A 15,870-nucleotide genomic window follows, 5' to 3' on the forward strand; every position below is an offset into this window, starting at 1 on the left:
AGTTCTAGTTTCCATGTACCTTAGTAAGACCATTCCTGGAGCACTGTGCACAGTTCTAGTCTCCATATAACTTGGTGAGACCACACTTGGAGCACTGTGCACACTTCTAGTCTCCATGTACCTTGGTTAGACCACACTTGGAGCACTGTGCACAGTTCTAATCTCCATATACCTTGGTGAGACCACCCTTGGAGCAATTTGCACAGTTCTAGTCTCCATGTACCTTGGTTAGACCACACTTGGAGCACTGTGCACAGTTCTAATCTCCATATACCTTGGTGAGACCACACTTGGAGCACTGTGCACAGTTCTAGTCTCCATTTACCTTGGCGAGACCACAATTGGAGCACTGTGCACAGTTCTAGTCTCCATATACCTTGGTTAGACGACACTTGGAGCACTGTGCACAGTTCTAGTCTCCATATACCTTGGGGAGACCACACTTGGAGCACTGTGCACAGTTCTAGTCTCCATATACCTTGGTTAGACCACCCTTGGAGCACTGAGCACAGTTCTAGTCTCCATGTACCTTGGTTAAGCCACACTTGGAGCACTGTGCACAGTTCTAGCCTCCATGTACCTTGGTGAGACCACACTTGGAGCACTGTGCACAGTTCTAGTCTCCATGTACCTTGGTTTCACCACACTTGGAGCACTGTGCACAGTTCTAGGCTCCATGTACCTTGGTTAGACCACCCTTGGAGCACTGTGCGCAGTTCTAGTCTCCATATACCTTGGTTAGACCACCCTTGGAGCACTGTGCACAGTTATAGTCTCCATGTACGTTGGTTAGACCACACTTGGAGCACTGTGCACAGATCTAGTCTCCATATACCTTGGTGAGACCACACTTGGAGCACTGTGCACAGTTCTAGTTTCCATGTACCTTGGTGAGACCACACTTGGAGCACTTTGCACAGTTCTAGTATCCATGTACCTTGGTTAGACCACACTTGGAGCACTGTGCACAGTTCTAGTCTCCATATACCTTGGTGAGACCACACTTGGAGCACTGTGCACACTTCTAGTCTCCATGTACCTTGGTTCGACCACACTTGGAGCACTGTGTTCTAGTCTAGTCTCCATGTACCTTGGTTAGACTACACTTGGAGCACTGTGCACAGTTCTGGTCTCGATATACCTTGGTGAGGCCACACTTGTAGCAATTTGCACAGTTCTAGTCTCCATGTACCTTGGTTAGACCACACTTGGAGCACTGTGCACAGTTCTAATCTGCATATACCTTGGTTCGACTACACTTGGAGCACTGTGCACAGTTCTAGTCTCCATTTACCTTGGTGAGACCACAATTGGAGCACTGTGCACAGTTCTAGTCTCCATATACCTTGGTGAGACCACACTTGTAGCACTGTGCACAGTTCAAGTCTCCATGCACCTTGGTTGGCCACCCTTGGAGCAATGAGCACAGTTCTAGCCTCCATGTACCTTGGTGAGACCACACTTGGAGCACTGTGCACAGTTCTAGTCTCCATATAGTTTGGTGAGACCACACTTGGGGCACTATGCACAGTTCTAGTCTCCATGTACCTTAGTTAGACCACACTTGGAGCACTGTGCACAGTTCTAGTCTCCATATACCTTGGTTAGACTACACTTGGAGCACTGTGCACAGTTCTAATCTCCATATACCTTGGTGAGACCACACTTGGAGAACTGTGCACAGTTCTAGTCTCGATATACCTTGGTTAGACTACACTTGGAGCACTGTGCACAGTTCTAGTCTCCATTTACCTTGGTGAGACCACAATTGGAGCACTGTGCACAGTTCTAGTCTCCATGTACCTTCGTTAGACCACACTTGGAGCACTGTGCACAGTTCTAGTTTCCATGTACCTTAGTTAGACCATTCCTGGAGCACTGTGCACAGTTCTAGTCTCCATATACTTTGGTTAGACCACACTTGGAGCACTGTGCACAGTTCTAGTCTCCATATACCTTGGTAAGACCACACTTGGAGCACTGTGCACACTTCTCGTCTCCATGTACCTTGGTTAGACCACACTTGGAGCACTGTGTTCTAGTCTAGTCTCCATGTACCTTGGTTAGACTACACTTGGAGCACTGTGCACAGTTCTGGTCTCCATATACCTTGGTGAGGCCACACTTGGAGCACTGTGTTCTAGTCTAGTCTCCATATACTTTGGTTAGACCACACTTGGAGCACTGTGCACTGTTCTAGTCTCCATGTACCTTGGTTAGACCACACTTGGAGCACTGTGCACAGTTCTAGTCTCCATATACCTTGGTTAGACTACACTTGGAGCACTGTGCACAGTTCTAATCTCCATGTACCTTGGTTACACCACACTTGGCGCACTGTGCGCAGTTCTAGTCTCCATATACCTTGGTTAGTCCACATTTGGAGCACTGTGCACAGTTCTAGTCTCCATGTACCTTGGTTAGACCACACTTGGAGCACTGTGCACAGTTCTAGTCTCCATATACCTTGGTTAGACCACACTTGGAGCACTGTGCACAGTTCTCGTCTCCATGTACCTTGGTTAGACTACACTTGGAGCACGGTGCACAGTTCTAGTCTCCATTTACCTTGGTGAGACCACAATTGGAGCACTGTGCACAGTTCTAGTCTCCATATACCTTGGTTAGACCACCCTTGGAGCACTGAGCACAGTTCTAGTCTCCATGTACCTTGGTTAAGCCACACTTGGAGCACTGTGCACAGTTCTAGTCTCCATATACCTTCGTTACACCACACTTGGAGCACTGTGCACAGTTCTAGTCTCCATGTACCTTCGTTAGACCACACTTGGAGCACTGTGCACAGTTCTAGTCTCCATATACCTTGGTTACACCACACATGCTGTACTGTGCACAGTTCTAGTCTCCATGTACCTTGGTGAGAGCACACTTGGAGCACTGTGCACAGTTCTAGTTTCCATGTACCTTAGTAAGACCATTCCTGGAGCACTGTGCACAGTTCTAGTCTCCATATACCTTGGTTACACCACACATGCTGTACTGTGCACAGTTCTAGTCTCCATATACCTTGGTTAGACCACATTTGGAGCACTGTGCACAGTTCTAGTCTCCATGTACCTTGGTTAGACCATTCCTGGAGCACTGTGCACAGTTCTAGTCTCCATATACTTCGGTTCGACCACACTTGGAGCACTGTGCACAGTTATAGTCTCCATGTTCGTTGGTTAGACCACACTTGGAGCACTGTGCACAGATCTAGTCTCCATATACCTTGGTGAGACCACACTTGGAGCACTGTGCACAGTTCTAGTTTCCATGTACCTTGGTTAGACCATTCCTGGAGCACTGTGCACAGTTCTTGTCTCCATATACTTTGGTTAGACCACACTTGGAGCACTGTGCACAGTTCTAGTCTCCATATACGTTGGTTAGACCACCCTTGGAGCACTGAGCACAGTTCTAGTCTCCATGTACCTTGCTTAAGCCACACTTGGAGCACTGTGCACAGTTCTAGCCTCCATGTACCTTGGTGAGACCACACTTGGAGCACTGTGCACAGTTCTAGTCTCCATATACCTTGGTTAGACTACACTTGGAGCACTGTGCACAGTTCTAGTCTCCATTTACCTTGGTAAGACCACACTTGGAGCACTGTGTTCTAGTCTAGTCTCCATGTACCTTGGTTAGACTACACTTGGAGCACTGTGCAGAGTTCTGGTCTCCATATACCTTGGTGAGGCCACCCTTGGAGCAATTTGCACAGTTCTAGTCTCCATGTACCTTGGTTAGACCACACTTGTAGCACTGTGCACAGTTCTAGTCTCCATATACCTTGGTTGGACTACACTTGGAGCACTGTGCACAGTTCTAATCTCCATATACCTTGGGGAGACCACACTTGGAGCACTGTGCACAGTTCTAGTCTCCATATACCTTGGTGAGACCACACTTGGAGCACTGTGCACAGTTCTAGTCTGCATATACCTTGGTGAGACCACACTTGGAGCACTGTGCACAGTTCTAGTCTGCATATACCTTGGTGAGACCACACTTGGAGCACTGTGCACAGTTCTAGTCTGCATATACCTTGGTTAGACCACCCTTGGAGCACTGAGCACAGTTCTAGTCTCCATGTACCTTGGTGAAGCCACACTTGGAGCACTGTGCACAGTTCTAGCCTCCATGTACCTTGGTGAGACCACACTTGGAGCACTGTGCACAGTTCTAGTCTCCATGTACCTTGGTTTCACCACACTTGGAGCACTGTGCACAGTGCTAGTCTCCATGTACCTTGGTTAGACCACCCTTGGAGCACTGTGCGCAGTTCTAGTCTCCATATACCTTGGTTAGACCACATTTGGAGCACTGTGCACAGTTCTAGTCTCCATGTACCTTGGTTAGACCATTCCTGGAGCACTGTGCACAGTTCTAGTCTCCATATACTTCGGTTCGACCACACTTGGAGCACTGTGCACAGTTATAGTCTCCATGTTCGTTGGTTAGACCACACTTGGAGCACTGTGCACAGATCTAGTCTCCATATACCTTGGTGAGACCACACTTGGAGCACTGTGCACAGTTCTAGTTTCCATGTACCTTGGTTAGACCATTCCTGGAGCACTGTGCACAGTTCTTGTCTCCATATACTTTGGTTAGACCACACTTGGAGCACTGTGCACAGTTATAGTCTCCATGTACGTTGGTTAGACCACACTTGGAGCACTGTGCGCAGTTCTAGTCTCCATATACCTTGGTTACACCACACATGCTGTACTGTGCACAGTTCTAGTCTCCATATACCTTGGTTAGACCACATTTGGAGCACTGTGCACAGTTCTAGTCTCCATGTACCTTGGTTAGACCATTCCTGGAGCACTGTGCACAGTTCTAGTCTCCATATACTTCGGTTCGACCACACTTGGAGCACTGTGCACAGTTATAGTCTCCATGTTCGTTGGTTAGACCACACTTGGAGCACTGTGCACAGTTCTAGTCTCCATATACCTTGGTTACACCACACATGCTGTACTGTGCACAGTTCTAGTCTCCATGTACCTTGGTGAGAGCACACTTGGAGCACTGTGCACAGTTCTAGTTTCCATGTACCTTAGTAAGACCATTCCTGGAGCACTGTGCACAGTTCTAGTCTCCATATACCTTGGTTACACCACACATGCTGTACTGTGCACAGTTCTAGTCTCCATATACCTTGGTTAGACCACATTTGGAGCACTGTGCACAGTTCTAGTCTCCATGTACCTTGGTTAGACCATTCCTGGAGCACTGTGCACAGTTCTAGTCTCCATATACTTCGGTTCGACCACACTTGGAGCACTGTGCACAGTTATAGTCTCCATGTTCGTTGGTTAGACCACACTTGGAGCACTGTGCACAGATCTAGTCTCCATATACCTTGGTGAGACCACACTTGGAGCACTGTGCACAGTTCTAGTTTCCATGTACCTTGGTTAGACCATTCCTGGAGCACTGTGCACAGTTCTTGTCTCCATATACTTTGGTTAGACCACACTTGGAGCACTGTGCACAGTTCTAGTCTCCATATACGTTGGTTAGACCACCCTTGGAGCACTGAGCACAGTTCTAGTCTCCATGTACCTTGCTTAAGCCACACTTGGAGCACTGTGCACAGTTCTAGCCTCCATGTACCTTGGTGAGACCACACTTGGAGCACTGTGCACAGTTCTAGTCTCCATATACCTTGGTTAGACTACACTTGGAGCACTGTGCACAGTTCTAGTCTCCATTTACCTTGGTGAGACCACACTTGGAGCACTGTGTTCTAGTCTAGTCTCCATGTACCTTGGTTAGACTACACTTGGAGCACTGTGCAGAGTTCTGGTCTCCATATACCTTGGTGAGGCCACCCTTGGAGCAATTTGCACAGTTCTAGTCTCCATGTACCTTGGTTAGACCACACTTGTAGCACTGTGCACAGTTCTAGTCTCCATATACCTTGGTTGGACTACACTTGGAGCACTGTGCACAGTTCTAATCTCCATATACCTTGGGGAGACCACACTTGGAGCACTGTGCACAGTTCTAGTCTCCATATACCTTGGTGAGACCACACTTGGAGCACTGTGCACAGTTCTAGTCTGCATATACCTTGGTGAGACCACACTTGGAGCACTGTGCACAGTTCTAGTCTGCATATACCTTGGTGAGACCACACTTGGAGCACTGTGCACAGTTCTAGTCTGCATATACCTTGGTTAGACCACCCTTGGAGCACTGAGCACAGTTCTAGTCTCCATGTACCTTGGTGAAGCCACACTTGGAGCAATGTGCACAGTTCTAGCCTCCATGTACCTTGGTGAGACCACACTTGGAGCACTGTGCACAGTTCTAGTCTCCATGTACCTTGGTTTCACCACACTTGGAGCACTGTGCACAGTGCTAGTCTCCATGTACCTTGGTTAGACCACCCTTGGAGCACTGTGCGCAGTTCTAGTCTCCATATACCTTGGTTAGACCACATTTGGAGCACTGTGCACAGTTCTAGTCTCCATGTACCTTGGTTAGACCATTCCTGGAGCACTGTGCACAGTTCTAGTCTCCATATACTTCGGTTCGACCACACTTGGAGCACTGTGCACAGTTATAGTCTCCATGTTCGTTGGTTAGACCACACTTGGAGCACTGTGCACAGATCTAGTCTCCATATACCTTGGTGAGACCACACTTGGAGCACTGTGCACAGTTCTAGTTTCCATGTACCTTGGTTAGACCATTCCTGGAGCACTGTGCACAGTTCTTGTCTCCATATACTTTGGTTAGACCACACTTGGAGCACTGTGCACAGTTATAGTCTCCATGTACGTTGGTTAGACCACACTTGGAGCACTGTGCACAGATCTAGTCTCCATATACCTTGGTGAGAGCACACTTGGAGCACTGTGCACAGTTCTAGTTTCCATGTACCTTGGTGAGACCACACTTGGAGCACTGTGCACAGTACTAGTCTCCATATACCTTGGTGAGACCACACTTGGAGCACTATGCACAGTTCTAGTCTCCATGTACCTTAGTTAGACCACACTTGGAGCACTGTGCACAGTTCTAGTCTCCATATACCTTGGTGAGACCAAACTTGGAGCACTGTGCACACTTCTAGTCTCCATGTACCTTGGTTAGACCACACTTGGAGCACTGTGCACAGTTCTAGTCTCCATATACCTTGGTTAGACTACACTTGGAGCACTGTGCACAGTTCTAATCTCCATATACGTTGGTGAGACCACACTTGGAGCACTGTGCACAGTTCTAGTCTCCATATACCTTGGTTAGACTACACTTGGAGCACTGTGCACAGTTCTGGTCTCCATATACCTTGGTGAGGCCACCCTTGGAGCAATTTGCACAGTTCTAGTCTCCATGTACCTTGGTTAGACCACACGTGGAGCACTGTGCACAGTTCTAGTCTCCATATACCTTGGTTAGACTACACTTGGAGCACTGTGCACAGTTCTAATCTCCATATACCTTGGTGAGACCACACTTGGAGCACTGTGCACAGTTCTAGTCTCCATATACCTTGGTTGGTCCACATTTGGAGCACTGTGCACAGTTCTAATCTCCATGTACCTTGCTGAGACCACACTTGCAGCACTGTGCACAGTTCTAGTCTCCATATACCTTGGTTAGACCACACTTGGAGCACTGTGCACAGTTCTAGTCTCCATATACCTTGGTTAGACTACACTTGGAGCACTGTGCACAGTTCTAGTCTCCATATACCTTCGTTAGACCACACTTGGAGCAATGTGCACAGTTCGAGTCTCCATATACCTTGGTGAGACCACACTTGGAGCACTGTGCACACTTCTAGTCTCCATGTACCTTGGTTAGACCACACTTGGAGCACTGTGTTCTGGTCTAGTCTCCATATACTTTGGTTAGACCACACTTGGAGCACTGTGCACAGTTCTAGTCTCCATGTACCTTGGTTAGACCACACTTGGAGCACTGTGCACAGTTCCAGTCTCCATATACCTTGGTTAGACTGCACTTGGAGCACTGTGCACAGTTCTAATCTCCATATACCTTGGTGAGACCACCCTTGGAGCACTGAGCACAGTTCAAGTCTCCATATACCTTGGTTAGACTACACCTGGAGCACTGAGCACAGTTCTAGTCTCCATGTACCTTGGTTACACCACACTTGGAGCACTGTGCGCAGTTCTAGTCTCCATATACCTTGGTTAGTCCACATTTGGAGCACTGTGCGCAGTTCTAGTCTCCATGTACCTTGGTTAGACCAGACTTGGAGCACTGTGCACAGTTCTAGTCTCCATATACCTTGGTGAGACCACCCTTGGAGCACTGTGCACAGTTCTAGTCTCCATGTACCTTGGTTAGACTACACTTGGAGCACTGTGCACAGTTCTAGTCTCCATATACCTTGGTTACACCACACTTGCTGTACTGTGCACAGTTCTAGTCTCCATGTACCTTGGTTAGACCACACTTGGAGCACTGTGTTCTAGTCTAGTCTCCATGTACCTTGGTTAGACTACACTTGGAGCACTGTGCACAGTTCTGGTCTCCATATACCTTGGTGAGGCCACCCTTGGAGCAATTTGCACAGTTCTAGTCTCCATGTACCTTGGTTAGACCACACTTGGAGCACTGTGCACAGGTCTCGTCTCCATATACCTTGGTTAGACTACACTTGGAGCACTGTGCACAGTTCTAATCTCCATATACCTTGGTGAGACCACACTTGGAGCACTGTGCTCAGTTCTAGTCTCTATATACCTTGGTGAGACCACACTTGGAGCACTGTGCACAGTTCTAGTCTCCATATACCTTGGTTAGTCCACATTTGGAGCACTGTGCACAGTTCTAATCTCCATGTACCTTGCTGAGACCACACTTGCAGCACTGTGCACAGTTCTAGTCTCCAGATACCTTGGTTAGACTACACTTGGAGCACTGTGCACAGTTCTAGTCTCCATTTACCTTGGTGAGACCACAATTGGAGCACTGTGCACAGTTCTAGTCTCCATATACCTTGGTTAGACCACACTTGCTGTACTGTGCACAGTTCTAGTCTCCATATACCTTGGTTAGTCCACATGTGGAGCACTGTGCACAGTTCTAGTCTCCATATACCTTGGTTAGTCCACATTTGGAGCACTGTGCACAGTTCTAATCTCCATGTACCTTGCTGAGACCACACTTGCAGCACTGTGCACAGTTCTAGTCTCCATATACCTTGGTGAGACCACCCTTGGAGCACTGTGCACAGTTAAAGTCTCCATATACCTTGGTTAGACAACACTTGGAGCACTGTGCACAGTTCTAGTCTCCATATACCTTGGTTAGTCCACATTTGGAGCACTGTGCACAGTTCTAGTCTCCATGTACCTTGGTTAGACTACACTTGGAGCACTGTGCACAGTTCTGGTCTCCATATACCTTGGTGAGACCACCCTTGGAGCAATATGCAGAGTACTAGTCTCCATGTACCTTGGGTAGACCACACTTGGAGCACTGTGCACAGTTCTAGTCTCCATGCACCTTGGTTAGACCACCGTTGGAGCACTGTGCACAGTTCTCGTCTCCATGAACCTTGGTTAGACCACACTTGGAGCACTGTGCACAGTTCCAGTCTCCATATACCTTGCATACACCACACTTGGAGCACTGTGCACAGTTCTAGTCTCCATATACCTTGGTGAGACCACACTTGGAGCACTGTGCACAGTTCTAGTCTCCATACACCTTGGTTAGACTACACTTGGAGCACTGTGCACAGTTCTAGTCTCCATATACCTTGGTGAGACCACACTTGGAGCACTGTGCACAGTTCTAGTCTCCATGTACCTTGGTTAGACTACACTTGGAGCAGTGTGTTCTAGTCTAGTCTCCATGTACCTTGGTTAGACCACCCTTGGAGCACTGGGCACAGTTTTGGTCTCCATATACCTTGGTGAGACTACACTTGGAGCAATTTGCAAAGTTCTAGTCTCCATGTACCTTGGTTAGACCACACTTGGAGCACTGTGCACAGTTCTAGTCTCCATGTACCTTGGTTAGACCACCCTTGGAGTACTGTGCGCAGTTCTAGTCTCCATGTACCTTGGTGAGACCACACTTGGAGCACTGTGCACAGTTCTAGTCTCCATATACGTTTGTTAGACCACCCTTGGAGCACTGTGCACAGTTCTAGCCTCCATGTACCTTGGTGAGACCACACTTGGAGCACTGTGCACAGTTCTAGTCTCCATATAGTTTGGTGGGACCACACTTGGAGCATTGTGCACACTTCTAGTCTCCATGTACCTTGGTGAGACCACACTTGGAGCACTGTGCACAGTTCTGGTCTCCATATACCTTGGTTAGACTACACTTGGAGCACTGTGCACAGTTCTAGTCTCCATTTACCTTGGTGAGACCACACTTGGAGCACTGTGTTCTAGTCTAGTCTCCATGTACCTTGGTTAGACTACACTTGGAGCACTGTGCAGAGTTCTGGTCTCCATATACCTTGGTGAGGCCACCCTTGGAGCAATTTGCACAGTTCTAGTCTCCATGTACCTTGGTTAGACCACACTTGTAGCACTGTGCACAGTTCTAGTCTCCATATACCTTGGTTAGACTACACTTGGAGCACTGTGCGCAGTTCTAATCTCCATATACCTTGGGGAGACCACACTTGGAGCACTGTGCACAGTTCTAGTCTCCATATACCTTGGTTAGACTACACGTGGAGCAGTGTGTTCTAGTCTAGTCTCCATGTACCTTGGTTAGACCACCCTTGGAGCACTGTGCACAGTTCTAGTCTCCATATACCTTGGTTAGACTACACTTGGAGCACTGTGCACAGTTCTAGTCTTCATATACCTTGGTGAGACCACACTTGGAGCACTGTGCACAGTACTAGTCTCCATATACCTTGGTGAGACCACACTTGGAGCACTGTGCACAGTTCTAGTCTCCATATACCTTGGTTCAGCCACACTTGGAGCACTGTGCACAGTTCTAGTCTGCATGTACCTTGTTTAGACCACACTTGGAGCACTGTGCACAGTTCTAGTCTGCATGTACCTTGTTTAGACCACACTTGGAGCACTGTGCACAGTTCTAGTCTCCATATACCTTGGTTAGACCACACTTAGAGTCATAGAGTCATAGAGTTTTACAGCACAGAAAGAGGCCCTTCGGCCCATCGTGTCTGCGCCGTCCATCAATCCCTGTCCAGTCTAATCCCATTTTCCAGCATTTAGTCCATAGCCTTGTATGCAATGGCATTTCAAGTGCTCATCCAAATGCTTCTTGAATGTTGTGAGGGTTCCTGCCTCTACCACCCTTTCAGGCAGAGAGTTCCAGATTCCAACCACCCTCTGGGTGAAAAAGTTCCTCCTCAAATCCCCTCTAAATCTCCTGCCCCTTACCTTGAATCTATGCCCCCTTGTTATTGACCCCCCTAAGGGGAAAAGTTCCTCTTTATCTACCCTATCTATGCCCCTCATCATTTTGTACACCTCAATCAGGTCCCCCCTCAGCCTTCTTTGCTCCAATGAAAACAACCCCAGCCTGTTTAGTCTTTCTTCATAGCTGAGGCGCTCCATCCCAGGTAACATCCTGGTGAATCTTCTCTGCACCCTCTCCAAAGCAATCACATCCTTCCTATAGTGAGGCGACCAGGACTGCACACAGTACTCCAGCTGTGGCCTCACCAGCATTTTGTACAGTTCCATCATAACCTCCCTGCTCTTATATTCTATGCCTCGGCTAATGAAGGCAAGTATCCCATATGCCTTTTTAACCACCTTATCTACCTGTTCCGCTGTCTTCAGGGATCTATGTACATGTACACCAAGGTCCCTCTGACCCTCTGCACTTCCTAGGGTCCTACCACTCATTGTGTATTCCCTTGCCTTATTTGTCCGTCCAAAATGCATCACCTCGCACTTTTCAGGGTTAAATTCCATTTGCCACTTTTCCGCCCATCTGACCAACTCGTTTATATCTTCCTGTAGCCTGAGGCTTTCCTCCTCACAATTTACCACCCCACCAATTTTCGTGTCATCTGCGAACTTACTGATCATACCTTTTACATTCTCATCCAAATCATTTATGTAGATCACAAACAGCAAGGGACCCAGCACCGATCCCTGAGGTACCCCACTAGACACAGGCTTCCAGTCACAAAAGCAACCTTCGACCATCACCCTCTGCCTCCTGCCACTCAGCCAGTTTAGGATCCAACGCACCAAGGCACCCTGGATCCCATGGGCTCTTACCTTCTTGACCAGTCTCCTATGCGGGACTTTGTCAAAAGCTTTACTGAAGTCCATGTAAACCACATCCACAGCATTTCCCTCATCCACACACCTAGTCACCCCCTCGAAAAATTCAATCAGATTTGTCAGACATGATTTACCCTTGACAAAGCCATGCTGACTATCCCCGATTAATCCTTGCCTCTCCAAGTGGAGACTAATTTTGTCCCTCAGAATTTTTTCCAATAATTTCCCTACCACAGATGTTAGGCTCACTGGCCTGTAATTCCCTGGTTTATCCCTGCTACCCTTCTTGAATAATGGTACTACGTTAGCTGTTCTCCAGTCCTCTGGTACATCCCCTGTGGCCAGAGTGGTTCTGAAAATTTGTGTCAGAGCCCCTGCAATCTCCTCCCTTGCCTCATACAACAGCCTGGGATACATCTCGTCCGGGCCTGGGGATTTATCCACTTTTTGGCCTGCTAAAACCGCTAGTACCTCCTCCCTCCCGATGCTAATATGTTCAAGTATGTCACAGCCCCCTTGCCCGATTTCTATGTCTACATCGTCTTTCTCCATAGTGAACACAGATGCAAAAAATTCATTTAAAACCCCGCCTACATCATCTGGCTCTACACACAGATTGCCACTTTGGTCCCTAATGGGCCCTACCCTTTCCCTGGTTATCCTCTTGCCCTTAATATACTTATAAAACATCTTAGGATTTTCCTTTATTTTGCTCGCCAGTGTTATTTCATGGCCCCTCCTTGCCCTCCTAATTTCTTTTTTAAGTATGCCCCTGCACTTTTTATACGCCTCTAGGGCTTCCTCCGTCTTTAGTCTTTTGTAACTGCCAAAAGCCCCCCTTTTTTTCCTAATGCATTTTTGTATATCCCTTGTCATCCAAGGTTCCCTTTGCTTGTTGGTCCCACCCTTGACCTTTACAGGAACATGTTGGCGTTGTACTCTCTCTATTTCCCTTCTGAAAGCCTCCCACTGCTTTGATGTGGATTTTCCTATAAGTAGCTGCTCCCAGTCCACTTTGGCCAGATCCTGCCTTATCATATTAAAATCGGCCATCCCCCAATTTAGAACCCTTATTTCCGGGCCGTCATTGTCTTTTTCCATGACCACCTTAAATCTCACCGAATTATGGTCACTGTCGCCAAAATGCTCTCCTACTGACACTTCCACCACTTGCCCGGCTACATTCCCTAGAATTAGGTCCAGTACTGCCCCCTCTCTTGTAGGACTTTCTACATGTTGGCTCAAAAAGCTCTCCTGGATGCACTTTAAGAATTCTGCACCCTCTAAGCCTTTCACACTCTGACTATCCCAATTAATATTGGGGAAGTTGAAATCCCCCACTATTATTACCCTATTATTTTCGCACTTCTCTGAGATTTGCCTACATATCTGTTCCTCTATCTCCCCCTGACTGTTTGGGGGCCTATAGTACACTCCCAGCAAGGTGCTTGCCCCCTTTTTGTTTTTAATTTCTACCCATATGGCCTCATTAGAGGAACCCGCTAATATATCATCCCTCCTTACAGCAGTAATCGACTCCTTAATTAATATTGCAACACCCCCTCCCCTTTTACACCCCCCTCTGTCTCTCCTGAAGATTCTATACCCCGGAATATTGAGCTGCCAGTCCTGACCCTCCCTCAACCATGTCTCCGTGATAGCAACAATATCGTACTCCCATGTGTTCAACAACAACCTCAGTTCATCCACCTTATTTGCAAGACTCCTTGCATTAAAATAAATGCCTTCCAGCCTTGCCATATTCCCTTTTGCCCTCACATATTTTCTCTGCCTTCCCAGCTGACTTGTTTTTTCCTCTGTATTTGGCTGTAAATCACCCCCTACTATAGCTCCACTCTGTATCCCATCCCCCTGCCAAGTTAGTTTAAACCCCCCCCAGCAGCGCTAGCAAACCTCCCCGCAAGGATATTGGTCCCCCTCTGGTTCAGGTGTAGACCGTCCGACTTGTACAAGTCCCACCTTCCCCAGAAGCAGGCCCAGTGATCCAGGAAACTAAAGCCCTCCCCCCTGCACCATCCCTTTAGCCACGCATTCATCTGTTCTATCTTGGAGCACTGTGCACAGTTCTAGTCTCCATGTACCTTGGTAAGACCACACTTGGAGCACTGTGCACAGTTCTAGTCTCCATGTACCTTGGTTAGACCACACTTGGAGCACTGTGCACAGTTCTAGTCTCCATGTACCTTGGTTAGACCACCCTTGGAGCACTGTGCACAGTTCTAGTCTCCATGTACCTTGGTTAGACCACACTTGGAGCATTGTGCACAGTTCTAGTCTCCATGTACCTTGGTGAGACCACACTTGGAGCACTGTGCACAGTACTAGTCTCCATATACCTTGGTGAGACCACACTTGGAGCACTGTGCACAGTTCTAGTCTCCATATACCTTGGTTAGACCACCCTTGGAGCACTGTGCACAGTTCTAGTTTCCATGTACCTTAGTTAGACCATTCATGGAGCACTGTGCACAGTTCTCGTCTGCATATACCTTGGTTAGACCACACTTGGAGTACTGTGCACAGTTCTAATCTCCATATGCCTTGGTTAGACTACACTTGGAGCACTGTGTACAGTTCTAGTCTCCATATACCTTGGTGAGACCACACTTGGAGTACTGTGCACAGTTCTAATCTCCATATGCCTTGGTTAGACTACACTTGGAGCACTGAGCACAGTTCTAGTCTCCATATACCTTGGTTAGACCACACTTGCAGCACTGTGCACAGTTCTAGTCTCCATATACCTTGGTTAGACCACACTTGGAGACGAGAACTCTGCACAGTGCTCCATGTACCTTGGTTAGACCACACTTGGAGCACTGTGCACAGTTCTAGTCTCCATGTACCTTGGTTAGACTACACTTGGAGCACTGTGCACAGCTCTAGTCTCCATGTACCTTGGTAAGACCACCCTTGGAGCAATTTGCACAGTTCTAGTCTCCATGTACCTTGGTGAGACCACACTTGGAGCATTGTGCACAGTTCTAGTCTCCATGTACCTTGGTGAGACCACACTTGGAGCACTGTGCACAGTACTAGTCTCCATATACCTTGGTGAGACCACACTTGGAGCACTGTGCACAGTTCTAGTCTTCATATACCTTGGTTAGACCACCCTTGGAGCATTGAGCACAGTTCTAGTCTCCATGTACCTTGGTTAGACCACACTTGGAGCACTGTGCACAGTTCTAGCCTCCATGTACCTTGGTGAGACCACCCTTGGGGCACTGTGCACAGTTCTAGTTTCCATGTACCTTAGTTAGACCATTCATGGAGCACTGTGCACAGTTCTAGTCTCCATGTACGTTGGTTAGACCACATTTGGAGCACTGTGCACAGTTCTAGTCTCCATGTACCTTGGTGAGACCACACTTGGAGCACTGTGTTCTAGTCTAGTCTCCATATACCTTGGTTAGACCACACTTGGAGCACTGTGCACAGTTCTGGTCTCCATATACCTTGGTGAGACCACCCTTGGAGCACTGTGCACAGTTCTAGTCTCCATGTACCTTGGTTAGACCACCCTTAGCGCACTGTGCACAGTTCTAGTCTCCATTTACCTTGGTGAGACCACACTTGGAGCACTGTGCACAGTTCTAGTCTCCATGTA

The 15,870-nt window shown here is 47.9% G+C and overlaps 1 protein-coding gene across 2 annotated transcripts in view; it reads right to left on the reverse strand.

Annotated features, from left to right (window-relative positions):
* The window catches only part of LOC147113740 (poly(A)-specific ribonuclease PNLDC1-like), a 292,736-nt gene that overhangs the window by 96,721 nt on the left and 180,145 nt on the right, over positions 1 to 15,870 (reverse strand). The gene's annotated exons all lie outside the window — the stretch shown is intronic.

This window comes from Somniosus microcephalus, chromosome 8 (assembly GCF_052327205.1).
Source record: "Somniosus microcephalus isolate GS21.2 chromosome 8, FLI_Smic_1.0, whole genome shotgun sequence".
Taxonomy (NCBI): domain Eukaryota; kingdom Metazoa; phylum Chordata; class Chondrichthyes; order Squaliformes; family Somniosidae; genus Somniosus; species Somniosus microcephalus.